Here is a 15930-nt window from a genome sequence, read left to right on the forward strand (position 1 = left end):
CCGTCGCCTCCGAGGGGACCTAATTCTTACTTACGCCCTGTTTGAACAAAGCTTGGCAAACAGGTTTTTTACCGTTGACCCAGCAGACACCCGGCGGGGACATAGTAATAAAATCTTCAAGCTCAGGGCACACACATCCATTAGACAAAACTTTTTTTCATTTCGGGTAGTAGCTGCGTGGAATGACCTTCCTCCGACGGTTGTACACGCTTCTTCTAGAACCCAATTTAAAGCACTATTAGACATTTAATTATGCTTATTCTCGCGCTGGCAAGCATACTGCCCCTCGCTGAGAACATAAGGAGCAGTGCTACACCCTTTTTTCACTTGTGCCTTTCAGGTGAACAACATCCACTGACGGACAAGTACAAAAGCGACCCGCGAATCTTGGGCATAATCCTTGCTCCTGTGTATCAATCCGTTAATCACTGAATCCCTGAAACTCACTTAGTGCTATCATCGCGGTTCACGTAAGACGGTTGTTGCGACCGGTGTTTTCTAAACCAAGTATCCGCACAATGCTCTTTGATGCAAAACCTTCGCGCAAGAAATATAAAATTTAGGCTTAAAGGTTGCATTTTTTTGCGTGTGTTCTCACAACACAAACTATCTCAATTCATTCCCATATTTTTGCAGCTCACGGAATTTCGTTGCCCCTTGAAGTAATCATCACCCTGACGGGAAAGTCTGCCGGAATACTTTCCTGGCATCTTTTAACTTCGAGATGCCTAGATGAGGCTCGAAAGTTTGGACTCCTACTCTGAATCCAATTACCTGTATCTTTTGATTCACCAGAGACACGTCGTATCTTTAGAAAATTCAATCCCGTTGTGCGGATCCTGAACTACCTGGTGTCTTCATGGCCTTATAATTTTATCCTCACATAGAAAAACGAATCAAGTAGGTTCTATCCAGGAAATTGCCCGTGCTTGAGTCAGATCCAGACTTCAGTTTAGGGCGTTATCCACTCCGACCAAGATCCCTTTGTTTGAAATTTGCTGAAGGAAAATTGTGGAAAACACTCTTGGAGAGCTGATACTCATGTCAAGGCTTGCAGCTGGAATCTGCCACACTTCCTATTTGAATTTCGTTAGGGAAAGTTGGCTATTGTTGGTAATGCTACAGATGTGCATATTCTACCGTTCAATGCTACTGTTACCTATTAAGCGAACATGAAATCTGCTGCTCCCACTACGATGTGAGTTGGGATGCCGTTTGTAGAGAGTGCTGATTTACGGATAGGTAAGTCGCCGGCATGACTGGGGGCTTATGGAGGTGAAGTTCGCCTAGTGCATTTCAGTTGTTTGTGGTGGCGTGCTATCCCTATTTTGTTGCGAGCAGATTGACGTCGTTTTAAAAGATTCTGAATACCTGACAAAATGCCGCAAGGCTGGGATATTGGTTTACTTGGGGCTAGACACTTATAAGAAGACCCTAATCCTTCCCGAACTACTTAGTTCCGTACACGCTATGGTTATTTAAAACCATTTTTATATGATCACAGTGGTGTCGCAATAAAAACATCAAGCTCCGTTGAAATATCTTTGTAAGGAAGGTAGATGCCTGGATAATAGCGAAGGTGCATTTAAGCGAACAAAGCTAGCAATTAGGCAGTGCACGTGGACTGTGCTTGAGCCCTCCGCTCGCCACGTGCTGGGCAACTTAGGAGGATTTGGGCACCCGTGGGGCCTTACTGATATGCCTGAGGATGGTGTGGAGCGTCGCAAGTCTGAACAGGTCACAATCAAGAAAAGGGTGTCAGGGCCGAAGTTTTTGTTTACCTCGTGGACAGCGCTGTTCTCACGTTTTCCAGACGTCATAAAATCGGTGGAATACATGACCAGTGAACATATCTGGGTGATTTATTCAAAGCAACTAATGTATGGAGCGCAGCTACACTTTCCTGATCATGGATGGCCTGTGTGCCATGTGCGTTTTTGAGGAAACCAAACAGTTCATTCACATGCGTAAGCTGTTCAGCAAAAACTGCGCCCGGTATGGGCAAGTCGCGGCGCATCTGCTCCCGGGTTGGGTCGCGTTCGAGTCTGTTGTCAATATAGCGCATACGTATTGCGTACCATCCGTGTATTTTGGTCATTGGCGCTGCCATCAACAGACTTAAGTTCCACCCTATGACTTATTTAAATAGTGCATCACTGTCAGTTTTCCAGCACATTGTTTACGCCTAAAACCTACGAATTATCAGCCACACAGGCCCAAGCTTCACCTCCTACCTCACGACCCACTGGTTGCATATCATTCGCAGGTGGGCTGCACACTGATGATTCGGTATGATCCACCTTGTCAATGTGATCAACAGTCGCTTACGGAATTCCAAGGGTCACTTGAAAAAGAGCATGAGGCTTTCAGACACTCTTGAGCGTGCCACAGGGTTATCCCAGAACGCTGAGTACATGGGAAGCTTTTGCCTGAGTTCACCACATCCAGTGGTGTAAGACTGATCTGTTCTTCCTCCCCTTTCCTCTTCACATTTGTTATTCATATGCTGTTTAATATTACACTGCCTTCTTCTGGAATCCTGGGAGTCAAAATGCTCCCGCGACGTTCCCTCACAGACACTGAGTATACAGACGATGATGCATTCTTTGGTTCAGATCTTCTCCAGATGCAAGCCAATTTAAATAACCTAAATAAACCTGCAAAAGGATTTGGCACGCGCTTCACACCTGCGAATTGTAAAGCGCTGGGCGGGATCATATCCATACATCATGCTTGCGGGTGAGCCAATCAACGTGGTAGATAAATGTGTTTACTTTGGCAGCCGTTGAATTTTCGGCGGACTGGCTGAAGATCAGATTACTTCTCGAATCTGAAAGGCCAAAACACCGCTCGCCAACCTCCGACACCTATGGCGCCTAAGTGATGTGAGTCTGTGTGTCAAGAGAAGAGTCTACAGTGCGGTGGTATGATATATACTGCTTTACGCATCAGAGCCGTGGGGCCTACGCACAGAAGACCTACGGAAGACGTCAGCGTTTGCTCGTCATTGTCTTCGCATCATTGATCAGGTCCAGCAGGGACATCGGATTAGTAATGCTGAGGTGCGTCAGATGGTCTCAGGGAGAAGGGGCTCTCCCGTGATAGGTGAATCACTCGCGCTTCATAGCTTCGGTGCTAAGGACATGTACACCGCATGCCAGAGGGCCATCTGCCTCGCAGGTTTTTTCGCTCAGCCTTGTACTGGGTGGAAGCGACGGATAGGTAGACAGTGCATGATATGACAAGAAAGTACAAAAATAATAACCAGCAAACTTAGTCGGGTGGTCGGTTGCCACCTCCCTGGATGAAGTTCGAGGACTCAAATACCCAGTAGTTAATTAAATTGGCAGAATTGGCCCGATCGTGTCGTCAGTGGCACATGTGCATCAAAGCCATCGCCTTGAATGCGCAGCAAACCGATTTTTGAACAAACTGAACATGTTTGCGCCTCCAAGTCTTGGTTGTACGTTCCACATTACGGTTTTCCAGTGACTGAAAATGTAGCAGCTGGAACCTGTGCGCCTTGGGTACACTGTTAATGGCTGATTGATTTATTTACAGAATGAGTGATTGAATGATGATTGATTATTGATTTGGTGGTGAACGAGGCGCATAGGTCATATAATTGCAACCGAGGAGAATACCGGAGCGTAACGACTACGTTATGTAAGTGGCAGCCTGGGTGAACAAATGTGTGTATTCTTTCGGTTGCTGCACTTCGATGTTGTACTATTGCCGTGTCGTAGCTAACAAAATCAGGTAAGCCTGAGTCCGCCCACCAAAAACTCTTGTTGAAAATCCCCTAGTTCTCCCAGCCGGTCAACACCAGCACTGGCTCATTCACGTTCCCACTCCACCAAGCTTTAACTCTTGACCGACTGGCTGATAAACGCCAGTTGCATGAACCCCCCCCCTCCAACGGGGCTGCAACCGTCATTAAGCAATTGGTGATCCAGGGGCAAATCCCACTGCTCTGGTGAACAGTATTCTTCACTGATGACCAGCGGCGGTCGGGGATATTAGGCCTTAACTTAGATGGCAGTCTCAGAACACACAATTTAGCTTTTGTGAGGATTTTTACCCGTCGACTAGCCGCACCGATAGCTACTGTCCAAGCGATCGCTCATCATATCCCATTGGCTTTCGTGATAGCGAATCTCACCAACTGCGTGGTGAAGATCTTCGGGCATATCTCCTTCAGCGACTGCGCATGACTCACATTTCTTATAAACCAGGCCTCGGCCACTCCTAAGTCAATGATATTTGATCTAGCTGGGAAAACAATTCATTAGCTTCCAGGATGGCGACCGCGTGATCCTCACTATGCCTGGTTGAATACCCTAGAGGGTGTGGCTGCCAACCGATGTCAGCGGCGTTCTTGTCGCCAGTTTCCATCCAGACCTCCTGAGTGAATGTCTGGAGTGCAGGCACGTCGGATTGATTGGGGTGAGCTAGCACTAAGTCCCTTCTCCATCCATCTTCACTCTTTTTTTACAATAAGGCTTTAAAATTAATCTTGGTTGTACGGCAGTGAAGCGTCGATATTGAACGCTGATGTCATGCGGTCGATGATGATGATGATGATGATACCTTCCAGAGTCGCTGTTGATTGATTTTCAGTTTGTTCCTCCCACAGTCAGTACCGCGTATTTCAGGAAAATACTAATAATTATTACATGAGGTGGCACTAGCACATTGGACTGAACGTGGATTGTAAAGATCACTGGAATTGTGAGGAGGACAAATTTAATGTGCGCCGAGATGCCATATTATGCCTCACTTAGGAAATAAATTTATTTTCTTTTATCTGACAGATCTATTAAATCCATTGTAAATGTTGGATTGGTTGGAACCAACTCGTCCCGGATGCAGTTGGGGTCATTTGGGTGGTTTGTTCATATTTGTAACTAGTGCTCCGAGAGGGCAAGATGTGATAGTTCAGCGAATAGGGTGAATAGTGGTCGATGCGCCAGCCGACTTGGTATGGCTGTGGCATGAGAGCATTTTACTGGCTTGCATGAGTTTCTGGATGGCTTAGAAACGGACGCCATGTCTGGTGTGATCAAAGAATGTGTGCATCTCTGTGGTTAGTGGGATTTTGGTCTGCCAAATGGTACGACACATGTAAAAGTCAGACTGACGTAAACTCAAGGCTGATTTGGATCAGTTGGAGATCCATGAGGATATAAAGCGGAATTCAGGTTGAGTGAATAATGGTCATTCAGGGTGTTTGAAGCAGCAATGACCGTAGATCGAAGCTTCAATAGAGCGGAAAATGGGATGAGATCACATGAGTCTGACAAATGTGAGTAGGTAACAGTCGGCCTGATGTTTACCAGCGAAAAATTCCAAGAATTATCCTTGCGGATTGCATGAAAACGAATCGGTGAATGAGCCCACATAAACATATTTTGTTTTAAGTGAACGAGCAAACAAAGAGTGGCTAAGCTTGTCTATGTGATACCTGTGTAGCGCAAGCGGCACATATGAAAGAATTGGGTAGCGATGCAAAGGGCAAACATTTGCGGCAAAAGGACTGTCTCGCGTAATGTGCTAATCTTAAGGCAAGCAGTATTCTTATGTCTAAGGCAAGAGAAATATTGTTGAATTTTGGCAAGGTGAAGAGTTAGCCGATGCGATAATGAGAAGATTGCCAATTAAGCTGGTCTGTGTAAACAGTTACAGTGTGAGTAAGACAGGGTGTTGTGGTATTTTTGACTGTATTACAGAGTCCAATCTCGTAAGCTTGATCGTATGAAGGTAATTTTAACGTAAAAATATGTAGCAAAAAGATTTAAAGAATGATGGAAAAAATTCTGAGACTATGAAAAGGATAGCGGTTTAACTAATGCATGGCAATAGCGGCCAATAGGCCCTGGCTATGAACGTCAGTAATAAAGGAGGGGTAAGATCCTTATATTTGGTTCATGTGAACATTCATAGGTACAGCAGGGGGCCCGTAGCTGATAAATTAGACCTAATACGATGGGAGCCTACTGACAACGCGCTCAGTATTCGCACAATGGGATTGATTTCCCGAAATCTACGGAATTTTCAGGCTTGCCACTTCATAGTGTAGAATGTCTATGTATAATGTGTGTGATCCTGTATTACTAAAAATCATTTACTATGGCGGTTTGTTCAAGTGAGCGAATCCTCAAGGTCAATAAACACCACCGGCTGTGAATACGTTGCCCGATGCAATAAAAATCGTGAATTGTAGAAAAACGTTGACTCACTCACAATGTACTAAGCATTCAGCTAGTTTTACACCCGAAAAAATTCTCCGAACATTCTTTTACCTAAATGGCCTTTGGAGATGCAAAATATGCGTAGGTGCATTCGATCAAACAAATTTTGTTCCATGACTCCTGTTGCCAGTTAAAATTAGGTAGTCCAAGTTCTTTAATTGCTAAATGTAGTACACGTTTGCTGGCAAAAAGGAGAGTTTTCCATTGTAGCTTGCGTAATTCTGGAGGGAAACCTCGAGGTTTATCGATCAGCAACACGGAAATTACGTTGCTCATACCGGACCGCTGAATGGACCTAACTAACGCACACGACAAACATGCGGGTAGGGGTACATGATGCCGGAGCGCACCCATCCATCCGCAACGGAGAAAAGGCTCAAAATGGACGTCATAAAATGTTGAGATATATTGGTTGTTTTGAAGTGTACATATGTCACCATTCGACAGACCACCTTAAGAACGTAGGCGTCACTATCCATGGTTTGCCGTCTGTCGCAATGGCATGATGTATGCATCCTGAACTTCCACATGAGCCACTCTGCGTGCCGGGACACCTTTTGAATTTCATTCTTCAACGTAACAGAGTGGTGCGTCCCGTCTTTGAGGAGACCATTCGCATTCTCCACTCGGTTGTAGGTCAAATTGACGAAATGAACCATTCCGAACTGTATGTGTATGGCCCGTTTTCAGTTCCCATGCCGTCTGTTATCAAGACGGTGTACAGCTTATATTTGCATGCCGAATATTAGATGCTTTAAAAAATTACCCTACGTGGTTTGTTGCGTGCGTTCCGTTCACATTCACTAAATCTGGAAAGCGTCGGAACAATGCTATTTGCTGCCATCAGGAGAAGTATATGTGGCTATAGTGACCTTCCTCTGACTGGCACACAAGCACGCGTCCGGTTTCCCGAAATTTTGTCAGCACTGAAGGCATATCATCTTCCACATCAGAACATAACTATGTGGCGCCTACTCAACATAGCCGGTCGACACTCCTGGCGGCAGTTGCAAATATCCTGAGTGGTATGAATCTTGCCGAATTCATCCGCTGCAAATGGGTGCACCTCATATGACGGCGTTCCATAATTCAGGAGAGCTTTGCAGATGCCCAACTTGTCCCAGTGGTAGACACGAAAGTCTTCATCGTTATGCATCACCTACAGATTATAGCTGATAGCAGTGCTTCGGGGACTGGTGACTATTTCTCAAGCACACACTTTCTCTTTTGGTATTATCCAACTAATGTAATAAACCCTCGATTAACCAGTTAGCTTAGACGTCAATTCCCGCCAGCCCTTACACATCTGATTCCCATACCACGCTTCTGCGCGCTTATATCGGCTTTTACTTACTCCATGTAATCATTTGTCACCACCCTGGTTGCATCAGACGCCAAGTTTTTTCTGTGTATATTAATGCATATTATCCCATTTTATATCCCCTCATCTTCCCAAGCTTTGAACTTCGGAAGTGCCCGCTTTGGACGACCTGGTTAGCTGGTCTCCACTCCTCCTGACCTATGATCTACAACTCCGGGATCACCAAGCGGACCAAGGAAACCTACAATCCCATATCGGTTTCGTTCAAGCTTGTTTCCTCGACCAGGCTGAAATGAATAACGCTGCTCAATGAACTGCACACCCCCAGCTGAATCATCTCAAATGTGCCGTCCGTCGCGGGGCTGTCCAAAAACTGAAGCATGTCAGGCCAATGATGGCGAGGCACTGCCACACTCAGTTTGATAGCACACCCGCCACTGTGCCATTCCTCCTCTCAACCGTGCCCTCTTGCCTACTCGTTTCATCGACTCCAACGACAACCATGACATTCATTCCAATTTATTGGACTACTCGTTCGAATTCAACCACCTCTATGTCCCCATCCAACCTCACCCCTTCACCTGACTTCTCAACAACAGTGCAACCAGTGAGTCTGCTTGTTTTCAGATTTCACCACATTTTTGAGACTGAACTTTGCGTGTTCCCCCAATTCGAATTATTCCATCTCCACCTCCACTTTTTCTCGTTATGACTCCGGCCATGTACCCAACCGCCCAAGGTCACTCATGGCCAGCAATGGTTTTCCAGTTTTAGTTCATGTCAGCCGGCTGAGTCTTTGAATTAGTCGGACCTCATCCCTATTGTTCCATACAAGTTGCAAAAGAAACGTATTATTATTATTTAATCGTTTACCTCCCACTGTTTGTGACATTGTCCCCTTTTCGCACAATCCCCACTACCCTCTATAATACCCCAGCCTGACTGTAAACGCATGATCATGCCAGACGGTATGCCACCCACAAGTTGGGAATATACATCATTATTATTAACCGTCGATTAACTTTGACGATTTTTGGTTGTGTTCGCCAAACTAAGAGGTGACTGCCAGTCAGTTGGTTTCTTTGCCTCCGTAGACAAAACCGCACTGGACAGCTGGCGCTTCGCGCACCTTTTTTTTTTGGAAAAACGCTCGGCTTAGTAGCTTCTTCGGATTCCCCGGCTTTCCGTTTGTTTTGGAGGGCGCCTGCTGCGTTTGCATTACACCCAATCTAACACAAAACACCGTTGATGCTTTGATTGCTGGATGAACGCACAAATAACACAAAGTTAGTCTTCATGTATTATTTAAGGCCTTCTCAAATGCCGTGAAGGATGAGAACGAGACAGCCACAAATCTCTCAGCGAACGCTTGTGAAGCCACTTCCGAAGCCACAGAACACGAAGTTCAGAGCCGAATGTGCGCCAAAAATTTTCAAAAGAGATCGGTTAAAACAAATCGCAAAAAGTGGTGGTAGATGTGGGTGATTTTTAATCTGAGCACATGCAAAATAGTGCAACATTTTGACGTCAAAGTTTTTTACTTCACCCACAAGGGTTTTGCAGGAAAATGCATTGTGCGTCGAAGGCGCGGCACCGGTAGCGTGAGTGGTCTTTTGTATATTTTCTGAACTAAAGCCCAGCTTTAAAATCATCGGTGATGGATGAAGCACCCTTGCTACCGAAGGCGCAGGGATATACAAAAGCGACAAAATGCAATGTGGCAGTGTATCCCTTGTCACTGACACCAGGTGATGCTTCCACCCCTCTAGTGTGGTTTCAGATCTGCAGGCTGACAAGTTACAGAACAGTTATAATTGCAGCTCGTGCATTTTCAAAGAACTTTGGCGAACAGTTATTTTATGTGGTTTGGGGAAAGCCAGGCCAGTGAAATGCGTTAGTCAGTCCAAACGAGCAAACGTCTAACACGCGCTGAAACAGGAGGTACGCGACAGAAAAAATGAAACAGTAGCTAGCATCAGCGCTATAGGAAAAGAATGGAGATGCTCAGACCGTGTTCACTATATTCAAAAAATAATGGAGCGTTGGTGTTAGCCACTGTCTGAAGCAAGGTTCCAGCACAATTTTGTGTGCGTGTACAGCGCTACGTCGTCATATAAGAATTTCAGCCATCGCGCATCATCATAACAATTTTTTACGGCCCACAACAACAAAAGGCGTTAGGCTCCCCGGGATCTTAATTGCAATTCATTATGCAGGTGCAATTACGACCTACGAAACTGAAAATCCTGTATTTCAGATAACTCAGAGTGATTTCTGGCCCAGAACACTAAGGATGAAGGCTGCTTACGCGCACATTAACACAGGATATTCCATGCTGATGACCAGACATTCTAGAACTGAATTAAATGACAGTTATCACTAGAGCGTAAATTGGACTATAGTAGTATGTCTTTTGAAAATCTGTCCTATAAAATCCGTATGACAGAAAGACATCCGGCTTCCCCAACAGATGAACTGAGATTAGATTAAAAGCCAGAATTAGACGAGGGAGTTTGCATATCAGAAGAAATTTTCCACTGTTGAAAACACACACAAATAAAACGTTTTGTCAAAAGACAGCTAGATAGAACGACACCACAGGCAACAATCTAGCTTTGCGAATGTTGCAGAGGAGGTAGGAGGGAATCTCAGGTTAGGAGTTGGCAATTAAAACCTGCAGGTAGATAAGACGGTGCAAAAGACTCAGGTTTAAGCTAATGCGTCTCAGTAATGAAGGACTCTGTTTAAGTGACAAACAATGAAGATGATAGCATAGTGGAGTCAACAAAATCTAACCAAGTAAAAGACAGCGAAAAATTATACCTGGCGGTCCAACATTCTTGTAAATAGTTTTGGGCGAATCGAATATGGTTTCCATGATGGGTCTTACGGACTGCTTAAACGAGATTTCCTGTCTAATAAATGGCTAGTTAAGTCAGGGACCTTGTAGACCTAGGTCACTATGTAGCACGCACTTTAGGAAATGCTAAGAGCGCAGAAGTACCTTAGACCAGGGCCTCTTGGTTCGATAGTCAACAGATTATCAGGAAAGCAAGCATTGTGGGAGCTAGATTCCAGAAAAAACTGACTTGGTATTTATGACAGAAAAAACACCAGATTTTAAAGACCAGATGATACTAAATCTAGATAATAGTAATATTATTAGTGTTTATTCTCTAATGATGCGTGGCCTACCATCGGGCATGGTCATAATGCTACGGTTTGAATAGATAATGGCTGGAGAACTTCTTGTGCATAAAGATTACGCAGAAAAGGGACGGTATCACAAACATTAGGCATTATCGAATGTAGACGCGGTCACTTCTTTAGCGGTGCGGATGGGGGACCACAGTTACTATTGTTTTTTCCTTTGGCGTAAGTATCTGGCTGAAGTGAGATCAGGTTGTTAGAATTTGAAGGTGGCGGACAAAAGCAATAAAAGTGAGGGCATAACAAATGGCATTATATCTGACGCGTCAAAAGAAAACTGAAAATTGCGGAAAACGAAGAACCGGAACAACGGGTACGGTGAAGTAGCAGAAACGGCTTGATTGAGCTGCTCAAGCTGGACCAGAACATTTACACTACAGTTAAGGCCACGTGACTCTGGACTTTTGGGCTTATGGCTAAGGTCACGAAAAGCGTAAGTCAGGGTCACGAAGCGGAGAGATTATCAAAGTGTATAAATGGAATCAGGGATAACATAATCACGGTGTACTGCGAAACTGCGGGGGCCCGCTGGTGTTGCCGTTGTAGTGCAGTCGGATGTAAAAGTTACTTGGGGGAATAAGTCTTTAATGACAAAACACGAGCCAAAAAGTGAACACTGCAGAGAATTATAGATTTTGTAGAGAACATAGGCTTACTGTCCATCGAAACGAACTGTCCATCGATGAGAACGAAAGGTTAAGCGAGTTAGAATGAACGCGTCCTGGAGGCTGTTGGATTCAGGGAAAAGATTGTTTGTATTTATAGTCAACGGAACGAGTGGGCAAGATGATACTGTTAAGAGTAGGAAGACAATAGTTGCGAGTATTCTACAAAACTGGATGTGACGGTGCCGTGCAATCACCGCACTGATATACTTCGTTTTTTGTACAACTTTGTAGTGACGTCATTTTTGAGGTCATTGGGCTGGGATGTGCAATAAACACGAGCCAAAAAGTGAACACTGCAGAGAATTATAGATTTTGTAGAGAACATAGGCTTACTGTCCATCGAAACGAACTGTCCATCGATGAGAACGAAAGGTTAAGCGAGTTAGAATGAACGCGTCCTGGAGGCTGTTGGATTCAGGGCAAAGATTGTTTGTATTTATAGTCAACGGAACGAGTGGGCAAGATGATACTGTTAAGAGTAGGAAGACAATAGTTGCGAGTATTCTACAAAACTGGATGTGACGGTGCCGTGCAATCACCGCACTGATATACTTCGTTTTTTGTACAACTTTGTAGTTGACGTCATTTTGAGTTCACTGGGCTGGGATGTGCAATTATTTGAGCAGCGAGGTTTTTTAACTTTGGCTAGAGAAATCCGCAAAGCGGAAACAAAGCAGATGTGAGATCGCAGATTTTGTTCTGATCCATTTTGGGATTCCTGTGGATGCGGTCCAGGTGGAGTGAACAACAGCCAAACAGGTGTTCCAAACCAGGTATTGCTTAGGAAGCAAATGAGATAAAATCAGCAAAGCGTGATGTGTTTCAGGAGATGTTAGACAGGATAATGTGCATTAACAGAGAGAAAAACTCAATGGTTACCACTATTAGAGTGAGTAAAATAGGTGGCTAACTGAGACAGGACAGGGGTATGTGTGTACTTGGTAAATAAGCTGTTAAGCAGGGAGTGCGTTTCATAATAGATTATTGGGACATAAAACGAGATGGTCTGAGATGTGCGTACTATCTTAATTCCGTCAACAAATACAAACAGGCACCAGTGTGTAGTCAAATCAGTGGCAATAGCAGTTCAAGCAAGTGGAGTAAAGAGGCAAAATACGGTAACCTAAACACGTTTGCTATTGCGAAGAATGATTCCGAGGCGAGATGCTTCGTTTTGGCAAACTGGGATTTCCACCAAGTTAAGAATTGAACCAATGCGGAAGTAGGCCACCAACACTCAAAGATCGTTATTTATCAGAAAATATTTACCACGCACCAAGCGGTAAGCCTCCTGCTACGCCCTCATATTGTTTTTACCATTCACTCTCAAATCTTGACCATCGTATCCTGTCTCATCTGATATGTTCCCCTTAGAAAAAGGGCCCTTGTAATTTTGTTTTCTTACCCATACCGCCTTATTCTTGACTAAGTATACTTCGGATAGTGCCCACTGTTTGTGTCACCGTCCCTTTTTCACAAAACACACAGTACACACAAACCCTACCAGTTATGCTCTTCTTCGGAATGCAACACTGTGATCACACCTGGATGTGTGCCACCCACTAGTGGGGAAACCATTCACTTCAAATCTTGACCATCGTATCCTGTCTCATCTGATATGTTCCCCTTAGAAAAAGGGCCCTTGTAATTTTGTTTTCCTACCCATGCCGCCTTATTCTTGACCAAGTATACTTCGGATAATGCCCGCTGTTTGTGTCACCGTCCCTTTTTCACAAAACACACAGTACACACAAACCCTACCAGTTATGCTCTTCTTCGGAATGCAACACTGTGATCACACCTGGATGTGTGCCACCCACTAGTGGGGAATGAAAATAATTGTTATTGTTGTTAATATTATTGGTTCACTTCACACGATCAGGCGCGTCGTAAGCCAGGCTCCGAAGAGGACATTCACTAAAATTACAAATCCCTAGAGTCAGTACGTCAATAAAAATAGACGCCTACTCGTTCTTCAGTGTAATACAATCAGCACAAGAATTACCAGCGCACACTTTTAATCTTATGCGCACAAGGCTCCAAGGTTTGTCAAGCCTGTCTGAGTCTGACACCTTTCTAGTGTAAGATAGGAAATAGAATTGCTTTGATTGGCGGGAAATGAAATGACCGTTAGTGTTAACAAACAACCCAAATTTACCCAGCGCGGTTCTGGTGACCGGCTTTGAATTCTGGGGGTGTTGATAGCCGTGTCTTTCGGCTTCAAGGAGCTTCTTTTATTGTCCTGAGCGGATGAATGTTGGTAAATCATGGGCCGACAACCGCTTTAGACAAGAAGAATGGAGTGATAGAATCATGTGCTATTTTAGCGTACGCTGAATATAGTTTTTGTTAGGCTATTAAGTCGCATATGAAGTATTTTATCCTTGGTCTCCTTTGCGCTAGGATAGTCCATTTATTCACGCCCGACTTCTCTTCCAAAGCGATACCAGTGATTGTACTCAGTTTTAATGTAAACCATATTTCTGATGCAAAATTGACCATTTTTAAACCTTCTAATCACTCATCTGCGTAAGACCATTCCCGGATAGTAACGGTTTTCAGCTTCAATTCAGCTCAACCGGTTTATTTACTAAATTGGTTGCACCTCATGTTCCGTCGTTCTGGGTTGTTTGTATTCCCTGAGCATATAAAAGAAAATGGGCCTGACGGTGTGCGTATCCATTCTGGATTGCCTGAATTAGTTGTGCACACCTCAACACCTTAAGCTATCTCGTGCAATCAGCATGAGATCAACACTGAAAGGACCTTCAATTTTGAAATTTTCGCTGCATCTACGGTCATTATTATGTGAGAAGGTGTTCACTTGAGCTTTTCTGATGTTGGTGCCTCTTCCGGTCACTACACAACCTGGGATGAGGAAAAATCTGAAGGGTCATGTTTGCGTCATCACATCCAACACCGCGCAATTAACTCTCTAGGACGCCACGTATGTGCTATTTTTTCTGTAAGCGAAGACGCGGAGTCATGAGGTTGGGTTGCTCAAATGTTCGAATAACCAAAATACAACCGAAATTGCACCCGAGAACAACTTACTGCCGGTCAGTAGGCTTTCAACTACAGGGTATATTTCCTTATTCGAGATCACATGTATATGATGCATATAAAGTAACTGCTGTCACTTCGGTCCCCTTACAAACCATTTTGTATAGCTACTCACTTTGGGATTCATGCAGTCTGCCTCCTCTGACACGTCTGAAAACGCGACGCATATTGATCCCTTAGTCCAATTAAAACGAGGTGGAAAACGCTCTCACTGATGTCACAATTACAATTCTGAAGTAACGTTTCGCTAAAATTGTACACCCTCGTAGCTGAGGGCCGTAAATCAACGGATAAGGGCTAGAGCAAAGTGCTGATAAGTTCAGCCTTTTCCCTGCGCATATCTGCGGGAGCATTTGATGGGCTCATCCAGAATTGCGACGTGCCTCTGTTTAAAGAGTGTACAATGTGCAAGAAGTTACACCCAACGTCTGCATGGGCTCCCGCGTTAACCGCCTGTATGTTTTCCCACGTCCACCGAGTGCGCCCTTCGAAGACGCTGATATCCTAGAGAAGTAGCTGAGCCACAAGGCTTATAATCCAAATAAAAGAATAATTTCCCATTTTACAGTTATTTATGACTGAACGTTCTAGATATGAATACGCGAGATAAAATCCATGTACAACACAATGCGATAAAAACGCCTGGAGATCGTAGCTAGAGGCCATGTTATTAGGAATGTGTACAGTACGTACATTCAGGATCTGCATGGTCACAGGCATGCTGGTTTCTCTAGGTTACGCTAGAAATCAGGTGCCATTGTTGGCAGGCAAAGTGCACAAGCCGGGTCGGATTGCTAAATGGGTCCAATCCTGGATCCACGGAAACAGTGAAATTATCGGCGGATTCTTACCAAAGTCCGTAGCCTTCCTTACCCGCGGCCTGAACCAAGTGATTAAGGTAAAGTCGAGATTTTCTCATACGACATTTCACATAGATTTGTAGTTCACCACCTATGCTTCCTATCCACGCATGCTGTTTTTGGTTACGATATTCCTTTAGGGTGGCAGTTGCAAAGGGATGCAGGAGCAGGAAAATCAATTCATTCCAGGACATCGCTTGGTAAACCAGTGCAACGAAACTCAAGAGAAAGGTAAGAACCGAGGGTGTTTCGAAGTCCCACATGGGAGGATATAACGTGGGTATGTGAGGGGAGCTTGTTGCACAGTTTGGTATATATACAAAAGAAGATGTTTCGTCTGAAAGCAGTTCTACAGGTCAACAGTGGGAGTAAACATCCAGAATTGTGGACACTATAGGGAGTGCAGTAAGAAAACTTAGGGCGGCAGTCAGCTATGTAAGCCCGTCGGTAGATTAAGCGATGCAGAATGTTTAACCCGATGCGCCTCAGCCACATAGGATTGAGTCCCAGTGGCCAACAGCGTATGGCGCTGGATATAAGAACCTGGTATAAAGCGC

Source organism: Opisthorchis viverrini (genome assembly GCF_000715545.1).
Source record: "Opisthorchis viverrini unplaced genomic scaffold opera_v5_109, whole genome shotgun sequence".
Classification (NCBI taxonomy): Eukaryota; Metazoa; Platyhelminthes; class Trematoda; order Opisthorchiida; family Opisthorchiidae; genus Opisthorchis; species Opisthorchis viverrini.